At 47.8% G+C, this 19,275-nt stretch overlaps 1 protein-coding gene across 2 annotated transcripts in view; it reads right to left on the minus strand.

Moving 5' to 3' along the window:
- Positions 1–19,275, minus strand: part of LOC144114504 (G-protein coupled receptor dmsr-1-like) — a 662,808-nt gene that overhangs the window by 334,960 nt on the left and 308,573 nt on the right. For both annotated transcript variants that reach the window (XM_077648290.1, XM_077648291.1), the window contains exon 3: positions 14,926–15,037. The gene's annotated coding sequence lies outside the window, so the exon portion shown is untranslated. The remainder of the gene's footprint in view (positions 1–14,925; positions 15,038–19,275) is intronic.

Raw genomic sequence — 19,275 nt, forward strand, 5'->3', positions numbered from 1 at the left:
AAAGCGCAGCACGCTTTTGTCGGCCGTTTGCAAAGAGTCGCTTCAATACTGGCATTCCGAGAAAAAAGCAATAAATGTGGTTGGGAGTAAACAGACAAGGTTCAAACTCTTTTCAGTCATGAAAATTTTCCATTCTGCAGCGAGTATGCATGCTGCTGCGCTAACCCGAAATGTGACGTCAGAGTAAAAATAATGGCACAGGGTGCTGATTGTTCGCACAGAATATGCATAGTTTAGAGCGATGTTAGTGACGAAGGCGACACTGAATGCACTGCAAACCTCGCCTAGAAGCAATGAAGAACAGGAGGAGGTTCTGGATGCACACAGAACAAACCTAGCGCTTCTATCTGTAACAATTCTGGTCGGGAAACACAGCCGTCGCACTAAAATGCCGTAAAAAACAGGAGCGGCACGAAAGTATACGCGAAACAATAGCTGCTTTCAGAGACGCACGAGCCGACTAAGAGAGGCAAGCAAATACTGCTATTAGAGCATTCACGACACTAATACTCGGTGCTAATGAGCTTCTGTAATCTATGTACCTTTCTCTCTGGCGTATACTTCCTTCTAAATCTCCCAAATTTCCACGTTAGGTTTTGTTTAACCCCTTGGTGAACTGTTCAAGAGTTATGCCAGAGAAATGCGTAAAAATATTCAGTCTTTGTGGCCAGCGCTTCCTGCAGGAGCACTAACTTTACCGTTAGTAGAAAGAGTAGACTTCAAGTGAAATAGCGTCACTTGAATTCATTGGCCATACAGATAAGAAATCGGAACGCCTAAATTTCCCACGAAGCGATTACCCAAGTCCTGGTGAGCCCATTCGTGCTCTGGAAGCATATATTTCGTACGTAGTGCTCAAGAGAAGAATGCAAAAAGAAAATAAATGTTAAAATATGATGCGTTGCATTCTGCAGACAGTGATTTATCTTGTTTATGTTAGAACACACTGGATTTAGAGAAATCACATTGGCAGTAATTGCATACTTGAAAACGACGTTTCCAAAGGTCAATGCACCGTGAATGTCGTTCCTTAATTCAGCTTCCTCTATTTCACTTAATATGCATTCGTTATGGCTCACAGTTTTTTTCTTTTGACAATGTCGTGCACTGGCTAACAAGGTCATGGTATCATTTATTTAAAACCAGCAATATATTTGAAATTACGCCAAGCAGTTATTCATACTCCGGTTTCTCGCGTTTTAGATGAGCTGAAACAGTTCCCGACGCGAACGCTCTTTGCTGAGCTCTTTCGCTTCTGAAAAGAGCTAGAAATGGCATTGTTTACCTTGAGACGAGAAGCGATTTTTTTTAAATCAGTACGTTTATTGCGACTGCTGGATCACTCGTGATTAAGTGAAGCCGCCAGAATGAGATTTGCAACCTGCCTGTGAGGCCAAGAATCAAGAAACTTAATGTATCAAGAATACTCTGTGCTTTGGGTGATGCAGAAGTAAGCATTCATATATGACACAACTGGAACCGAATGAAATATTGTCGACCCGTTCATCTCCTCTTCGAAAGAACAATCCATGTTTCATGGTTGCGCCTGTAAATGCATTGCTAGTTGCATTTTCTGCCACAGAAAGACATGCCGTGGCATTTGATTCCGTTAAGTTGTGTTTAAACCTTTAGGAACGCGTCGCTTTCCCTTGTTTGGCTGTTATTTGTCGTTGTCATCGTTTTCTTGATGTGTTATTGACCTTCCCCCACCCATGCAATGTCCGTGGCGTCTTTAGGGCACGGAACAATTAAATCAAGAAGAGTCCGTATTGCTTTCGTTTAATTGTCTGTATCTTACCGTACGTCCGCATGTACTTTTCTATGCCGGTTCACTTAAGATGTTCTGTAATCTTTGAAAATCCGCGTTTTTATTTGGAAGAGCTCTTTTTTCGGCATAGGAATGCGAGCGGTGTAGGGCATCAGAATACAGCCAAGCTAACTAGTAGGCTAGTTAACTGATATTGAATAGTCCTCTTTCTAACTATTACCGTTAGTCTCCCCGTTTATTGAGTGGTTTGCAGCCCACCGTAAGCAATCTCCGTACCAGTTTTGTGAAGAAGAAGACGCACACTCATGACAAAGACGAAGATGGCCCGGCGCCTCAGTCGTATTGCTATCGCCACGAATGTGTGGGCTCGACGTGGCTGACCTCGGAATGTTGTCGCTCCCGTCCGCCCAGTTCCTTTCAATAAACCCCCGTCTTGCAGTTTTTAGAATTTCGTAAACTCAGTTACCCTCGGTGCTGTGGCCCCACAAATTTGGCTATTTCGACAGGTTACGTGCACTGGAGAGGTTGCTTTGCCTGCAAACTTTTCGAACGTGCATGTATTTTGGACATATGTAGGCAAAGTTTGGGCGCCGCAGCTTCGAGGCTAACTGCATTTTCGAAGTTCTAAAAAGTGATATGGATATTACTTACGGCAGGATACACTCTTCTCAATAAATAAGGAGACTAACTGTAATTCGTAAGAAGTTAACTACTCAATATTACTTAACTGTCCAACTAGTTAACACCGCGCTGTATTGAGATCTGCTACATCGATGACATTGCTTTGCCGAAAAAAGCGCTCTAGTGACACAAAAAGCCTGTTTTTTTTTTAAGAATTTCAGAATATTTTTGATGTAACACCCGTTATATATTGCTAAGAACTGGTCACGTGATTGTGTTATTATCTTGTAAGGAGTATAAGACCTCGTTCTGTTTTTCACTTAGATTCCTTACTAATTTCTTTCGGGGTTACATCTCTCTAGTGGTATGCAAAAGGGAAACAATGCCCCTTTGGGATGCTGTAATACCTAGTGCATTGTGCTTGCAAGGCTGAATTTTTGTAAACTAAGGCATTTAGAGGTGAAATTTAAAAAAAAAGGGAGAAGAGTGGTGGCCACAATTGGCAGCCCCAAGGACACCATATTGAGTTGCGTTCTGAGCTTTATTTTATTGATGATATTTAGACGATTATTTTGTAACCACTGCTGCTGATTTGTGCCGACGATATAAAGATATTCAGAAAAATTTGTTCTTGAGCCTGCTATTCAAAAAGAAGAAAAGTCATTTTACTCACTAGTCACTAGCAGAAATGTTAGTCTGTTTGCAAGAGATCAAATGCAACAATGCAACGCAGTATCCTCCAGGATGCTTGTCTTGCTTTTTTCCTCGCACAATGTAGCGAGTCATTAGACTTCAGGCGGCGAAGGACATCAAGGATCTTTGCGTTTTTGTTTCTTTGCTACGCTTTTATACACAGGTTGGGCAGGTCACCGAAAGACTCCAAGGTATCTTAGGGTTCGTGGGGTGTACATGATAAGAATTCAGGCGTCTAGCCACTTTTTTGCTGAAGCTTTGTACCACTATCCACCTTTGACAACTTGAATACACTTCGGCAGCATGGAGCAGACCGTGTGAAACGAACACCGGTCATGAGGAGACTGCTCGGAGAAGATTTATATTTGTTTTTGCGAACCCCTTTCTAAGTTACGCAAATCCTGCATCAGCTTTTCCAAATAATATAAGCCTTGAACTGCGGAGATCATGGGGACAACGATAGTATCTTCTTATCCTCTTCGAGGTGATTCATGAAACTGTTTCTTGTTTGGGGCTTCTTGGCGAGATTGAACTTCGTCCACCCATATAACACGCACGAAAGCACTTCTTCTGAGCTGGAACGCTCGGTCTATGTTTAAGAGCAAGTGTGCACTCTAAAAACATTGGCGTGTTCCACAGTGCGCTGCTTTAATTTTCCCGCGATTTATCTCATTTTGTTGTAAAAGTTTCCACCAAATGCTGTTTTGTCGCGGTCATTTGTTATCCTTTTTCCTTTCCTCCTGTCACTTTTCTCACACTTTTATCCGGTTCCTTCTTTTCTTTCTTGTGGTGTGTTTGTATTCCTGGCCTTTATACTGCAAGTTATCTTCTAGGTTTTCGTCAGTTGTTAGTTTTATATTTCTTTAGGTGCGCTTGCACGAAGGACAGGTGGCCGCTGCCTCGATTTCGATGCAAACGGTGACTACTGTGTTATAAATAGACGAGACACTGAGCGCAGCTGAACACTCCGAATATAAATTTGACTTTGCAAGCACTTTTAAAATAAGCACTTAACATCCTCCCCTGTAACGGAAGCATAGCAAAATAATGAATGAATGACCTGCTTATTTAGAAAACGAGGCTCGATTCCGTTTGTAGGGGAAGTCGGGTTGTTAGAGAAGGGAAGAGGAGAAAAATAGAAGCCTTCTATCAATAAGTTCCCGCTCAAATACTCGCAGCCACGTTTCGCGGCGGCGGTCACGTTGAACGGGCAGCAGACGAGCGGCAGACGAGCGCCGGGGTGCACACAATACGGGATGAGTCGGGGCTTCGCTTACAATTCGTGGGCAAGAGACGAAAGCGGCATTTCGCAAGCCAAGAGGCCATTAGTTAGCCCCGTCGTCTTATGTTACCGGCCGACGCCGCCGTGCGCGCGCCTCGCCTGCAACCGAAGCTCACCGCGGCTGGCCGTCAGAGGGATGAAAGCATTTATCTTCAGACTGCAGCAAATGTTACTGTTCTTAAAAAAAAAGAAGAAACCGGCGCGGCCACCGTGGAGATGCCGGCGCGCGGTTCTTCTTGCGCTCTCTCCAAGTGGCCGACGAAAGCGGGGCCGAAATGAAACACCGGCGCGCTCCGTGTCCGCGGCTGACGTCAATCGGTCCGGTCTCCAAGATAACGCTGGCTTCGGGTGTCGCTTTTAGTGGCGCCCAGTTCAGACTCGCCGCGACCGGAGTGTGTGCGGTGGCCGAGATTCACCGCGTGCCCTCCTGGCTCTCTATTGGGCTTGTCTTTAATTTGGCAGGCGGGGTTTCCGACTTGTTACGACTGCAGCGAGATGCCCCATTCACCCAAGCCACCAGTCTCGAATTTGCTCGATTCGGCCTGTGCCGTGCCCGAGAATGCCGCGGCTCGTGCGCTGTCAGAGCATGCGATCGGAGGCGGTGGAGTCAAGGGTCGCTCCCGTTTCCAGTTGCGCGCGGGTGGTCTGGGGAGGGAGCGAGAGTGGACAGCAAGAGGAGGAGGTGGTGCCAAACTTACGGCCAATGAACCTGCAACGCGGCTGCTTCGTGTTTCCCTTTGAGCGTCATTCACCAAGATTTTCAGCGCATCCTTTCGAATGGCGTGTGCCTGAATGGAAATCGGGACGGACTTCGAGTGCGAGGCACATGCGAATCGAACGACTTATGTGCTCCTGCTTCTAAGAGAAAGAAGGTAAAATTAAAAAGGCACAAAAACAACCCGGTTGACTAAATGTTGACAAATGCAAACAAAAGAAAGATATATCATGCCGCAGCCTGAGAAAGAGAGGTCAGCAGCCTTTCTCCTGTGCGCCATGACAGTGAAACGAGCTATGTAATAAAATAAAAGTACAACTGAAAACACCATTCAACGAGCCTAGCCTTAGGGCTACAGAGAAGCTAACAACTTTCTAGAATGTTCGTCGCTGCATGAAACTTCACTGTGGTCCGGGCCTCGAACCCGTCACCTCCGCTCTGCTAAAGCACTACAATAGCCAACTGACCTATAAGCACGACTGCTAGCGGGTTCAGACTGAACTTCACCCGTAATTTGTGAAGAAATAATGAAAATTGCACTTTTTCGAGCCAAGAGGCCATTTTTTTTTAGCTAGCCGTAAATTCTTGATGGTAGCAGCGCAAAGGACGGGGACGTAAAAGGGGTGAACACAGGACGAGCGCTGTCCCCGTCATTTGCGCTGTTATCCTCATGAATATATTACCGACTCGCCCGCTTATAGGAATAGTATTGAACTTCATTTCTGGTCGTAAATGTTTCGAGGCGTCTTACGTTGTTTTACGCTGGAAAAAAAATATCTTCACACACATTGCACTCACATGTCTTTCAGTCTGAGTGTCTCCAACATAACTTCGAGACAACACCTTCTACGCAGAGCCACGCTCCTGACGACATGGCCCAGAAGCAGAAACTAGAGCACTGCACGGTGTCGGGCCAGAAAATGTGCGCTTTCGCTGGGCCTGTGCACAGAGGGGCAGCAAAATGGAGGCTTTTGATTCATTACTGCGGGGTGAAGTACACGTGCGGCGTTCTAGCAGCGAAGCGGGTGAAGCTGGGCCATGGTGTTGGCTTCGAAAAAACTACTCAGCGCTTATTTAATAATTTTTTGAGTCTGCTACATTCACATTCTCTGCAGGCGAGAAAAATGAAAAACAACACTGTTTTTTTTTTTATCCGCTAGCTAGACTGCTTCGGTAATGAAGGAATCTCAGCGCTAAAATCCTTCCAGTGGTTTATTATAAACCACTAGTACGACTTTTTTGTTTAAGTGGAATTAGAGACAGTTTTGTTAATGCGCGTCACTCACAGTGCTCTGCCCAAGTAACTTCGGACGAGCAAGCCTGGCCGCGTCCAACGACGCAAGAGAAGTTAGAAAAGGCGCAAATTCCAGCAGTGGGCTGTATTACAGCGGCGTTCTTGGCGGATCGTTGCAACGCCTGAAACACGGTTCAGTTGCGCGAGTGCATTCGCCTAATATAATGTACAGAACCGCTGGCGTGTCCTGTTTCCGCTATCAGCGAGCACACGATGTGGGACCTACAACGAAGCGCTTCGAACCTGCTAATTACTAGACATTCATAACCTCGCTCATGACTGCACATTTGAATTCTTATAAGAACCGCTGGAGAAGAACCTTCCTTCCGGGCAGCGGTAAGATGGGGTTGGGCTGTCTGCCTTTGGCTCGCAAAAACACACATCTATGCTACGAGAAACATCACTGGTGAAGAGCATATTGGTCTACAGGACACCTCGTGTCTTCAAATATACACTGCAAACAAGAATAAACCCAATTGCGAATTTGAAGTGATTGGTGTCACCCTTTAAACTCCATTCGTGGAAACGTTCACTCCATCAGAATGCTGCCAGGCGCCACGCAGCCACCGCGTTGGAAGAGACCACCCAAGCTCGCGGGCACCGTGTGGAAGGTGGACATAGCTGGAGGCGCCCGAAGGACGTTCGCTTGGCGGCCTGCTCCGTCTCGTCTAGTCCACCCAGCCTTCACTTCTAAATAATCCCATTCCAACCGCAACAATATCGTAAGGTTTTTAATTACAGAAAATTTTTATTGAACACAAAAATGAAAAGGGAGGGTGGAGAAAAAGCTGTTTGGAACGCAGCTTCACAGCGCTCCATACCTCCCCCCCCCCCCCCGGAATATATAACCATATTACACCTGCACTGAACAACAGGGTGTAAAAGAGGATTCTCTTCTTTTTAACTCCCATCTTGAAATGGAGCTTCCTAATGGAGTACAATTCCTAATGGAGTACAAAAAACACCATCCTGCGCCGTCCGCATCGCCACCCAGCGTCTCGTATCCTTCAGATTAGTGACGTGATAATGGCGATGAGTGACCGCCCTTTGGTTACCATCGTCGCTGGATCACTTCTAGCTTCAGCTGCTGCACGAGCACCGGCCGCAGTATAAAATGTCGGCTTGTCGCCGTTTTCTGCTACAGCAATCTACATAATTAAGCTGCTCCTCTGGAGCTTGCAGCATTCTCCAACCAGTACTTAAAGTCAGGAGGGTCTCGTGGCCTCAAACCCCCCCGTCAATATTGCCAAGGGATCTGACCCCATTGCTAAAATGTGTGGAGTGCATGAAAATAATGTTTTGTTCTCCCTGTCAATGGTTGTCGATCGAGACGTTTCTTCTCTATCGTTTAGAATCTTTTGCTGTAGTTTAATTAACAAACATTAAAAGGTTTTATAATATCCGAGACGGAGAAAAATACAAAGTTGGCAGCACTACACAAAGGGTGGAGGAAAAAAGGAAAACCCGTGCCCTCATAACACGAGTCAGTCCAGAGCTGCCCGCTCAGTTGCAAAGCTACACAATAAGAACGAGCACAGTGGCAGAGCGTGGGAATCGTTAGTTTCAGGCCTGTGCCATAAACTGAGCAAACAATGGCCTTTAAAAATGATATCTCACCTTGTTATAAAAGAATGTGTTAAACAGGCCGCCAGTCATTTGCTCTCTCCCCGTCTTTATTTCCCTCTCCATCTGTGCTCGAATCCCTAAAGACCCCGTTCGGTAGAGCCCGCGTTTCATCACTGCAGGCTCCAACCACATCTGATCTTCCTTTGTTAGCGTAGCCACCCCCACCCCCCCCTCCCGAAACTGGTGCCTAACAAATAACGCTTGCTTCCAGAATACAAGTTAAAAATGTTCTGGCTGACTTTTTCCGGCCTAGCGGCATAACATGGAGCAACCCAGGCGAAAGTTCGTAACTTGTCCGCTGTCAACAACTTGGAGCTAACCGCGAAATTCCAGAAGAAAAGAAACGGAGATTCGCGCTGACCTTAGGAGAAAGGCACTTTGTCCTGTGGTAGAGATCATCAATATAGAAGCCCACCAAAGACGTTTGTAAGAGTTGTGCACGAATTGACTGAGCGCTACGCGTTCGGCGCCACCTTCTTTCTGAATGCGATATTTCATTCTGCGCGTAAAGTTCTCTGCAAGTCTCACTGCTCGCTGTTTCTCGCAAAATGAACTAAGCTCTATTCCAAATTTCCCAAGTCGGTGTTTCATCACGCATTTGCACGTTACACACCAATTCGGTCTTTTAATTCCCCTTCGATGTCAGCTTAGGCGTAAACATACATCATTCTGGTACATTCAGTGAGGGACATAAGCGAAGAAACGAAGCGGTAGTATGGGCGGCTCAGAGTTATACAAAATAATGCGGTGAACCAAAACGAGAGCTAGTTTTGTCCGTTGCGTGACCATTTAAGCTCCTCCTGACAAGAAACCGCCTGCGGCGCAGTGGCAACCCAGCGCGTCATGCAAGGACAGGCTACGCCACCGCAGAGAAAACTGCGGGGAGAAAGTGCGGCCGCTGTTCCCTCCTGAAAGTGAAGGAGCGAGAGAAAAACATTTTTTTTTTCTCGGGCTACGTTGCGCTCATTTTCGGCCACGCGTTCGAACGACTAATCTCGAATGTGTCCCGCACTTTAGAAACCCGCGAACAATCGAGCGCGGCGGTTCGTCCTCGAAGGCGCGCTGGTGCTGCCGCAAAGCGGATCGAGCGTGCTGCCCGTGGCACGGAGAGAGCGCCCACTGCTTCTCCCTCCCTGTAAGCTGGCCGGCAGCGAACACTCCTCGTCCTCGATGACGATTCCTTTCGGTGCGAGCAGCTTACCGCGAGGCAGAGGGCGGAGCGGGGCCGTGTTTTCCCGCGGACAACTCGTAATGAGAATCGCCTAACAGCGCCTGCAAATCGGCGAGTTTTCGAACGTTCGCGTCGCCATTTGTATATCCCTGGCGCGAAACGGTGGCTCGCCGCCGCGTGGGCGCGAAGGAAGGAGCCTGCAGCGCGTTAGTCAATTAATGCGTTTTTCAAAGCTGAATTGTTTCTCGATAATTCATCAATATCGGAAGCGCGCGGCGCTCCTCCTGTCCAGAGTGCGCGCTTGCTCGCTGATGAGGAGCCAGCTGGAAGCTGTTCAGAGCGCTCTCTTCGGTATAGCGCGGTCCAGTGGGAGCGTACCGAAAGAAGCTTTTAATGCCAATCATTGCCTAGCACTCATCAGGATTGCAATGATGGCGTTTTCTTTTTGCTGTTGTTGCGTGCACTTCTTTGAATCAACGTCAGCTGTATAAATTGCACTCCCTGCCTGACGTTCACGCCGTGCGACAGCACTGAGACATTTTAATTTGTTGCCTGGTGAACGCAGGGGCGTACGCAGTACTTTATAAAAAGCAAACAAGCAAATAAATAAAACAAAACAAACCAAAGGAACGCAATAATACCGGTGCAGCATTATACTGATCGTTGTGCCAAAGTTTCGCCGACTCTCTTTTAACCCTTAGCTCATTTGTCGCTTTTTCTTTTTCTTCTCCTGTCGCCCCCCCCCCCCCCCCCACGAAGAAAAAAATCAACAGATACAGCTTCCAGCTTCGTGCGGGTGATAAATATTGGCTAAGTGAGTTTCTTGCCCTTTCTTATTTACAAAACAAAGGGCGATTTTTAAGAGTGTGCTATCTAACACAAATGCTAACCCACATTTTCTTTCGAAGTTCAAATCCCAACTTCGTGCAAACAGCATCAACCTGCCTCCGCTCGATCCATAGGGCTGCGCACCTCCGTTTTGCGCTGGCTATTATGAGCCTTGCATACTTATCTTCGTTGGAAACCCACCGCATGACGCACTGCGCCCGCTAAAACTGAGGAATACCGGCGACTGCAGTAACAGATTAGCGACACGTTGAGCTTCCAATTGCAAAGAAATTGCAGCATTGAACAGAAGTGCGTCATAATAGAATATCGCGGTTCTCGACAATTGTCGCGGCGTTGATGGGTTGATGAACGAGATGTCGTGGGTGGGGGTGTTACTTCGCCATTTAAATTTCAATTTCGCGCCTCTTAAAATCGAGCAAATGAGACGCTCTCACAACGAACTCTTATGTCCCACAATCCATGGTACTCTGTTTGTCATGAAAGGGCTCCTAGTCCCGGCCGAGTGCAATTTTTATTCCTGGTTCGTTCTGTTATACCGGAGAACAATAAAATTATTCGCAATAAACGATCCGTGCTATCAGCGCCGATTGTTTGTGAGCGAAGAATTAGTGGCGCACCGCGAAGCAAAACAATGTGCGTAGACATGACTTCGCTTGTAGTGGAACGGTAAAAAAACGAATGAAAAACCAAAATAGGAAGAAAGCGTCGAGAAGAAAAGTACTGCGGCTTTCTTGCAAAACATTCTCGCAGGTTTTGGGGCAGAGAGAGCTGTACAGGGGCGGTGGCAGTCGCTTTACAGACGCCATCTGCGCTCAAGCTATTACGGTAGCGTTCGCCCAAGGTGACGCCTCTTAGGCATAATTGCCCAGCTGGGTGTCCGCGATTTCCGCCCAGCTTTTGCGAGCGCTGTACCTGTACATGAGAGACCCGGAGGATGGCAGCAGCCGTAGGGCGAAAAGCGCGCACAAGACGCCGTCGTCACGTTAGTTGGTAAAGACGGAACAACAGAAGCCGCAAAAGCGATCAGCAGGAAGGCCGAACGACCCGCTCCTTAACGAAACGCGGCAAAATCTCCTGAGACTCTCGCGTCCTCCACGCTGTTGCTCAGAGGGACGCCGCGCTAGGAGCCAGCTCGAAGCGTGTGCCGCCCACCGCTTCGCTAGTCGAACTGCGTGCTAACGTGCATGAACGACCGATGCGGGCAAACGGGTGGTGATGCCGCCGGGGTCGGAGAAAGAGACGGGGCGCTGCTAAAAGCTGCATCGCGCCATAGATGGTACCCTGCCAAAGTTCTGGATGTCTTCGTCGAACGAGGCATATAAAGAGAAGAGCAAAAAGGAACTTGCGGTCGATGCGCCGCAAGACCAAGCTCGATTGTTTCAGGCGCCGCGCACGCAGACCGGGGAAAAAGCACGCAGTAGTAACCGGAGTGAGCCCGGAGGCGGGCACGGCTGCCGCCTCTCTCTTCGGGGAGCTCCTCGAAGAAGGTGCAGCCTCGAAGTCTTCCCAGTTTGCAGTCGGACGTCTGAATAATGCAAATGGCGGGTAACGATGAAATTTCCCTCTCGGAAGCAAGCCGGCCCGAAATGGGTGGGTGGCATGTCCCGGGAGCATCTAGAAAACTCGCTTCCTGTCCGGAAAGAGCCTGGTCAGTTGAGGAGGGCCGTTTCTGGTTGGGGCGTTTTGCCGGATAACGTTACGACACGTCATGTAGACAGCGTTTGTAGGTCAGAAAGATACGTACATGCAATTGCGCGCCCCATGTAATGAGGGCTGCGTAAGGGCGTTTCTAAAAGCAAGCAATATGCGCTGAGCTGGCTGTTAGAAGCGTTGAATATGCATTTTTGTGTGTCTGTGTGTGCCGATATCTGCAGGTTGCTTCACCCTCTAAGGCGCACACTTTGCAGCAACTAATGTCTGACATCGCATGTGGTGCAACCGAATTGTGCAAAGCTGGTAGTGTTGCATCTGTCTCATTTTTTATTTCCCGAATATCCGTTCCTTTCAGGCGTGCGCTTTGTGTCACAACATATGTTCATTGTTTTTAAACAGAAACCCTGATGCCAGGCGCTTTAGGAGAGATAATGGATTTACATTGTTCATGTCTTTAAGGCGAAAGCAGAAGCTGAGTGATGCCTCTTTGACATTATTGTCACAAGTGAACTACTGCGGAGGAGTCTCTTGCACGTAGCACTATGTCACAAACATTCGACAGCACTGAGGGAATATTTGTTTGAATATAAGATGCCGTATCGTTAAAATCCTGCCTAACGTAGTATACTAGAACTCAGCTGGATATGAGGGAGAGAAAGGGTTCTAACTGTTCGCGTCTCGATGTAGGTTGACAAAAACTAGCCACGCGCTTATCCTTTATAGTGTTCTTGTTCGGGTCCGTAGCCGGTTTGACGGCAGAAGTTAGACTTTTGCTATCGGTATTCCACTCACGCGACCGCTGCAAGCTCTCATTACGGTCATTTATAGTTTATGGGTGTTTTACGTCCTAAAGCGACTCAGGCTATGAGAGACGCCGTAGTGAAGGGCTCCGGGAATTTCGACCACCTGGGGTTCTTTAACGTGCACTGACATCGCAGAGTGCACTGGCCTCTCGAATTTCGTCTCCACCGAAATTTGACCGCCGCGGCCGGGAACGACCCCGCGTCTTTCCAGTCAGCAGCCGAGCGCCATAACTGAACCAGCGCGGAGGCCATTACGGTCATTTATCTCCAGTAGATATCAATTCTTTCTTCGAATCCTTTAATGAAATCGGATAATTGATTAAGCAAAATGTAATGGCACAAAAAAAGAAAGGAAAAAATCGCGCCAGATTAACATATTTAGGGGAGGCAACTTAGTATATCGGAGACCTAGATGTGGCAAAGCGAACCCGTTCCGGTAATGGAGCTTATCGATGTCCGTCCAGCGAACTCCAGTGGCATGTACCTCTCTCAAAGCTGCGCTTTTCCTGCACAGAATAAGTTTTTAGCCGCTGATTGCTGAGCCCCGGCTCTCTAAATAATCTGGGCAGTGACAATAATATTTATTCAGCACAGCTAGAGGCCTGCTTCCTTCTCTTTTTTATGATTTTTCATCTTACCTAAATAGGAACTTTAATGTACAGGCTGCGAAAACTCCTGTAGAATCGAGCAAAAGTTAGTCACGCCCGAATGGGTAGCTTGAGATGAGGACGAGTGATACATCACAACCACTGGATTAAAAGCCTGGAAGCTTATTTTGGTGCAATGCGCGCTTTAAGTACTGGAATTAGATATGAAGCAATGCAATAGCAAGTATGTTTCTACGGCTGCTGTGCCAACCATTCGCGGATTGCTCGTTGATGAAACAGTGATCATCTCCTGTTCGATCACTATCATTGGCCTAAATACGTTCACTGCAGGGAAAGGCCTGCCCTATATTCCTCCATTTCACCCTGCCCTGTGCCAGCTGTGGCCTCCTTATCTCAGCAAACATCTTAATCTCTTCCGACCACCTGACTGTCTGCCGGCTTCCACTACGCTTGCCTTCTTTTGGAATCCATTCTGCTACCTTAAGGGGAGATTGGCTATCTTGCCTTCACATTACACGCCCTGGCCCCGCCCATTTCTTCTTTTTCATTTCTACCAGGATGTCATGAACTTGCATTTCGTTCCCTGATCTACTGTGCTATCTTCTTCTCTCTTAACGTTGCACCTATAATTTCCATTCCATACCTCACTGCGTTGTACTCAACTTAGGTTCAATCCTTTTCGTTAGCTTCCATGTTTCTGCTTCATAGGTGAGAAGCGGCAAGATGCAGTTGTTGCGTCCGTTCTTCACGGGGCACACTGGTGACTGCTGTTCGCGACCTGAGAGTACGTGCAAAATGCACTACAACCCATTCTTATTCTCTCGTGGTCCAGATCAGCAGTCTCTACCTGCCCTGAGTTGATTTATTTCTTGAGTACTTCTGGTGCTTCTTTGCCTATCGTAAACTGTTCTTCTCTTCCAAAACTGCTAAACATTACTTTAGATTACTTCATATTAAGTTTGAGGCCTACCGTTCGGCTTCGCCTTTTTGAGTCCTCGGTCGTGCTTTGCAATTCATCGCCTGAGTTATTGAGCAAGACCATGTCATCAGCAACCCGCTGTAGTGCTCTCCATCAACTTTTATCCCCAGTTATCGCCAATTTAGTTCTCTGCGTACTTACGGTAAACACGCGGTGAATAGTTATGGACAGATCGTGTCTCCTTGCGCGACACCCTTCCTTACTAATATTTTATCGCATTCTGTGTGGAGAACGATAGTGGCTGTTTGAAATAAAGACTCAATTTTGCTGTTTGCCTGGGATCGCTAGTTACACAAACTAAGCTGTCCAAACGATAGTGACAACGCGGCAGCATTCGAGCCAAGTTCGGATTCAGTTCCATTCAAGTCCATGAACCCGAAACAGTACAGATCGGCGACTGCGGAAAAATGCTGCCCTATAGGTAAGCTTGACGAGCCCGTCTATGTGATGGCAAAAAGAATCACGTTGGGATGGAACCAAAACTCGTCCGGGGAATGCACGGACAAGACATCTTATTAGAGGCCCCCGCTCATTTCTTGTGTTTGATTTTTAACAGGAAGTCATGAACTTGCATTTCGTTCCCTGATCTATTGTGCTATCTTCCTCTCTTTTAACGTTGCACCGGAAGGGTGCCGTTCAAACACAAGGGTTTTGACATTCCTTACTTAACCAAGTGATTGGATAGACGTACAATGCCGAACACACGCTTGTTACGAAGTTCCAGACGCATCAAAGGAAAGTAAACGACAGCCGTAGTCACATAACTTCTTCGTGGGCAGCACGGTTCGTAAGCACGCCGGGCACGTCACAGCGTTGTGGGTCTCGTTGCTTGCACGGAAGAGATGCTTAGAATGTCTCCTTACCATTATGATATCAGGTCCAATAAGAGCAAGGATACCGGCGAGTTGCGTCTTCTTCTCGAATGGAGGCGAGGTCGTCGGCCCAAGGTTCAGGACTCGGTGGTCTCTTTCCTCGCTGTGAATGCAAACGAAAAAAGAAAGTTCGGTCTCAGTAACAAAGATTTCTTCTCAACTTCATATGAAGCGGTACTCAAGGTTTTCAGGGATGAAGCAGCCGGATTTGTTTCTTTTATTGCGCATGGAGGCGTTAAAAAAACAAATAAATGGTGACTCCACGTGAAATTTGCTGACTGTGTTCTAGTTTTTCATTTCTGAATAAAAAGCTCTTGACTGAATAAATTACCTGCTGGTCACAAACCGTGAGGCAGTAGTGAAGCTACAAGTAGAAAAATAAACGCAGTGCATTTGCCGCCCTCAACATTTAGCGGCAGACGAAAACCTCGAAAAAAAAATTCTTCGCTGCCGGTGCATGCACTCACGACATCAAAAGGTGCAAGTCTGCTTCGGCGCGCAAGAGCAGCAATGCACGTTTAAAATCTAACCTGCAGCGGTTTCTGGCCACGAGCAAATTCGATTTTTTCCCCGTATGGTGATTATATTATGCATTTTTGTTTACCATTGGCATCTAGTGCATGCTGTGGTGGGCGGCGCGCTCACATCCACCCTTTTGCAGCGTTTTGCGGAAATGTTTTTCTCTAAAGACGCAAATTCTCTTCCGCTAAGAAGCTCACGCTATATAAAGACGCTATAACGGACCAAGTAACGCCAGGGAACATGGCCGGAAATTAAAGAGCCCTCCGCATGAAATACTTTGAGCGTAGGCTGATTCACGTTACAATTCAGGATTCTTCTGCCAAGCTCCTTAGCATATGAGATGTCGGGTAAGTAAGTAAACGCCGTTAGCTTGACGGTAGTAATAACGTCCACATCATACTGCCGGTAGTACGTTGCAGCTTAGTTCATCTCATCCAAGAAAAGCAGGCAACTTAATTCACTGTGTGTGTCTCCACTGTGCTTTTCATTGGTTTGCAGCATGCTAAATTGTTCACGAACGACACTGAGCAAGACAAGACGTCAAAAAAAAATCTCTTCATTGAATATATGCGAACGCATGTGTCTTTATCTTCGTTACGCAAGGATGCAGTAAACGTTTATAGCACTGACTAAACTGGCTCCTGCGAAGTTCTCGAGCGCGGTTGTAAGGGCGGCGGCGCTCATTTCGTCAGCTAAGAATCAAAACACCGCGCAGAAAAAAAGAACATCACATGAAGACGTTGGCGTCTTTGAACCTGTGTTGAAGCTAGCAGCTAAAATTACTGTGAAATGTTCTCTGACAAAGCGGTGACTAGATTTACAGAGCTTCTATTAGCAATGCTCTAGTTTGAGCTATTTGGCTGTAACGAGGCGTAACTGCTAAGTGTGAACTGGCGCGAATACACGACGACGAACACACACAGACAGTAGTAGGTACTCCCGTTTCTATATGCTCTAAGTGTGTTCGTCATTGGCCGGTGCTCGCGCGCCCATGATACCCCAACCCAAGCGGGAATCGGTTTTGCCGCTACTTTGGCTAATCACGAGGGCTCCCAAAACACGAGAGCTTCCCCTATATTGAAATGGGGATTGAATCCCGCGTCCTTAGCGTCTACTATGGGTTTTTCTGCCCATGAGTGAACCTCGAGCACCTTTGCGGGCACCGCAATTGCACACTTTACAGTAAACACTAACAGTGTTAGAGCAAAGCATCTGTAACCTCGATTGCGCTGATGGGCGGAAACGTTGCGTCTATATTTTACGGTTTTATTCCCGCACATGCTTGTAGAGAAGTATAGCTTTCTACACGAAATGCATACTGTTATATGCAGTGCTCCTAATGAGGGGCGTTACGTATAAGGGAAAGCCCTTAAATTCTGTGGATAAGATGGCAGAGATGGGTCTCCTGTTGTATTGATTTGTCTTCGCTTCTGTCAAGTGTATACATACGAGTAACTTCCTTTTACGATGGCAAAGAGGAGCCACCGGCGTGTCACGGTATGCGTTAGAAACCACGCACACATCAATTCTTCTGTTTTGTTTATCACCTCCAAACTGCGTGCACTGCACTAATTCTTTTGCGAGCAGTGCGGCAACAGCAATGCGTCTGTCAGAATCCCCCCCCCCCCCCCCCCTTAATTCTCCTCTTCCCGACATCGCATTACGAGCCAAGTAGAGAGAAAACCACTGCGAGCGAAACAAGCAAATCGGAGCCGTCGACAGGCGGACAGAGCGGGAGCACGTGCGTGCTCATGTCGCGGTTCTCCCGAACTGCCCGGCCTAGACTAGCCCGGCGGAGGCCTGAGAGGCCTCTCGTGGCCGCGTACAGCCGCCACGGCACTCGGCCTTTCTCAGCGGCCGCTCCTCTCCTTGTAGCCGCTCATGTCGCGCTGGCTCGACGGCATCTGCCCGCGCCGGGACCGCGTCGTGGAGAAACGCTCGGAGCGCATCCTTCATCGCGGCCGCGCGCATTCAGGGCGGAGACGTCAGCCGAGGACAGGCGGCCGGGCCCGTCGTCATTCCTAGCGCGGCCGTCCTCGAGGCCCCAGGGGCCGCAGCCGCACGCACTTTGGTATGGCTCTCCGGAGCCCTATTTGTCCGCGCCTCGCAAAAAGCCCGGAACGCTACACCGGGCCTTTTCTTGCGCGCCGAGGAAGACACCACACGGAACGCTTCTCGGCCATCTCCGCCGATGGCGAGCGAAATTATGCCACGCGTTGGAGGGAAAGGAAGGGGAAGGGGGAGACGAAGCACACGTCCGTCCGTCCCAGATTACGACAACGGGGATCATCGGGAATTCCCCATCTTGCTGCAGTGAAACACGCAAGCACGCATGCGCACACAACACACATATGCACTGTGCGTGTGTGAGACAGAGAGCTGATAAGAATAACGGTTATGGGGTCCTGCCATGAGGCTATACCAAAAAAGACAACAGTGAAACGACAGTGAGCACAGGGATTGTGCATTTCAGTTTTTAAGAATGAAATGCTTTAGCTCCCATTCTCGACAAGCTCAGAGGAACGTCCTCCAAAAATCGCTGCGTCGGACTGTCGCAGTGCCAGGTGAAGAAATTGTGTTTTGTTTGTTTGTCTCTCTCTGTGTTAGTGCACTTAAGGTGCAAAGATTTTGTTGTATTCTAATCTCTCTCAAGTGTTACTTTGCACTAGCTGCATTCTATTGTAAATCACTTTGTCTGTGTTCGTACGAGTGATTGTGAAATCCTCTGTACCGTCTTTTTGCTGCATAAAATTTGTTTTGTTTGCGAACCTTTGGCTCCGACCCATTCTCTGGCTTGCGGCTGGTGAAAGCTGGGTACCAAACGGCCACCCCTCTCTTCACTTGGTAGCTGCTCTTCGGCTGAGCTGCCACACTGAGTCAAGGACATCTCCTTTGTGACCGACACCGCTACCCCCACACGCTATAAGGGTGTCTGGGAGTGCACGCATAAGTGCGCGAAGAGCCGACAGCCAGGCATGATCAATACTGAGCGTCCACGTGCTCGGGGGCATTAGCGCTGCACAAACGGATGGGGCTTAATTTCAAAGCAAGCAATCATCTTCAAAACTTCGAACTCATAGGAGGCGTTACCCCGAAGCATGGACGTGGTCGACTGATCTCCAAAGGTCGACTGATCTCGAACGCGTCGCCAACGCCATAGGAAAAGGACACGAAAGCCGCGTTAAAGTGATTGTTGAAACAGAGCGAAGAACAGGACGGCGAAGTAGATAGGCACCAAGAATGCACTGACTGTCAGATTACGATTTATTTCAGGAAACACAGCGATATGACCACGGTGTGCGCATTCTCCTTGCCATTGTTTTGTTTTCATGCGGTTCCTAGTCCATATTACTGTTCTCCGTTCTCTAGCTGCTCGTGCTTTTTTGTGCTGGTTCTTCTATTATGCCCGAGTAACCAGCTAGGCCGCCTGGCTTGTCTTCTACTCGGTTCCTGAAATAAGCTGCCAGTTGATAACGCCCTGGTGGTGTCTGTCTACCTGGTTGCCCTGTGCTATGTGCTGTTTCAGTTATTATCGTTGAAGAACATGTCCAACTTCATATATTTTTGCCGCTTTGAACATGTACATAACCTGATGGAGAAATATTCAAATAGCGGAATTAGCAGAATCTATAACTGGTCCTAGAATTTCCTACTGTGCTGCTGCGAAGCATTTTCACGCTGGAGGCTGCCCTCGTCGAGGAATAGACCGCAATCTTCTGTAGTTACTGAAGAACGGTAGCGGAACAATCATCAGGGAAGACAGCCGTAAAGAGCACCACCGCCAAATTGACAGCATCTTCCGTAACTGAACAAAAAATA

Source organism: Amblyomma americanum, chromosome 1 (assembly GCF_052857255.1).
Source record: "Amblyomma americanum isolate KBUSLIRL-KWMA chromosome 1, ASM5285725v1, whole genome shotgun sequence".
Classification (NCBI taxonomy): Eukaryota; Metazoa; Arthropoda; class Arachnida; order Ixodida; family Ixodidae; genus Amblyomma; species Amblyomma americanum.